Raw genomic sequence first — 1,759 nt, forward strand, 5'->3', positions numbered from 1 at the left:
ACAAAAACAAGAGGAAGAGAAATAAGATAGAATAGTGTGCCAGTGAATCCCCCAAGCAAGAGAGCTACCCCAAGACAGTGGGAGACCATGGTACAGAGGCCATAGCGCTATCAAAGAACAGGGAACATTGGTTTGATTTTGGAGTGTCCTTCTCCTATATAGAAGAGCTTCTTACCATAGCTAAAGAATCTCTTTTACCCTTGCCAGGTAGTAGGTTGGCCAGGGCACCAGCCACCCGTTGAGTTACTACCGCTAGAGAATTATGGGGTCCTTTGACTGGCCAGACAGTAATACAGTGGACTCTTCTGTATGGTTACGGCTCACTTTCCTTTTGCCTACACATACACCGAATAGTCTGGCCTATTCTTTACAGATTCTCCTCTGTCCTCATACACCTGACAACACTTAGATTGCTAAACAATTCTTCTTCCCCTAAGGGGCTAACTACTGCAACGTAATTTTTCAGTGGCTATTTTCCTCTTGGTAAGGTTAGAAGAGACTCTTTACCTATGGTAAGCAGCTCCTCTAGGTGAAGGATACTCCAAAATCAAACCATTGTTCTCTATTCTTGGGTAGTGTCATAGCTTCTGTACCATGACCTTCCACTGTCTCTTGGGTTAGAGTTCCCTTGCTTGAGGGTATACTCAGGCACACTATTTTATCTAATTTCTCTTCCTCTTGTTTTGTTAAAGTTTTTATACTTTATATAGGAAATATTTATTATATTGCTGTGATTGCTCTTAAAATATTTTATTTTTCCTTGTTTCCTTTCCTCACTAGGCTATTTTCCCTGTTGGGGCTCCTGGCCTTATGGCATCCTGCTTTTCCAACTAAGGTTGTAGCTTAGCAAGTAATAATAATAATAATAATAATAATAATAATAATAATAATAATAATAACAAGAGGAAAGTAGCCATTGAACAATCAAATTGCAGTAGTTAAACCCTTGAGCAAAGAAGAATTGTTTAGCACGTACTGTACATTTGTTAATCATGTCACATTTCAATATTACAAATAATATTGTGACAACCAAATTAGACTATAATCCCATTTAAATTTCTACTTTCAATAAATAGAAGTTTTACTTCCGATACTAAACAGAAAAAGCTAACCGATACAACAGCAAAATCCAAGTTTTCTGAGAATTGGTCTCACTCTCTCGAAAATTTTATTGTGACTCAAGTGTTCCAACACATGGTTTAATCTCTTTAAGATGGTCATATCTAAATAAATTCAGCAAAGTAAACAACAGGAAAGCAACAGGAATACACACACCGAAAGATCATGAATAAACATTAAAAACAAAATGATACATATATTTACATCTCACGTTGATACATACATATACCAAGGGAGAGAGAAGGGACAGCTGAAATTTACTGCAGTATTAAATCTAAAATAATATGTCTATCGATTGTATTAGAATATTGGACGGACCCACGCACATCTCTCTCTCTCTCTCTCTCTCTCTCTCTCTCTCTCTCTCTCTCTCTCTCTCTCTCTCTCTCTCTCTCTCACCATATCTTATTTCTCCTGTCTGTTTATGGTATTTCTATGCTAGACTATACGTGCAAAATTTCGTGGCTCGTCAGTCAATCGTCTTTTCTTTCTTACCCCACTTCTTTTGCAATATCTATGGAGCCAGTCTGTTATTCCTAATGTCCATCTATTATCTGTCATTCTTATATGCCCTGCCCATGTCTATTTCTTTTTCTTACATGTTTATAAAATATCCTCTACGTTACTTTCCTCTCGTATC

Source organism: Palaemon carinicauda, chromosome 5, assembly GCF_036898095.1.
Source record: "Palaemon carinicauda isolate YSFRI2023 chromosome 5, ASM3689809v2, whole genome shotgun sequence".
NCBI classification, from domain to species: domain Eukaryota; kingdom Metazoa; phylum Arthropoda; class Malacostraca; order Decapoda; family Palaemonidae; genus Palaemon; species Palaemon carinicauda.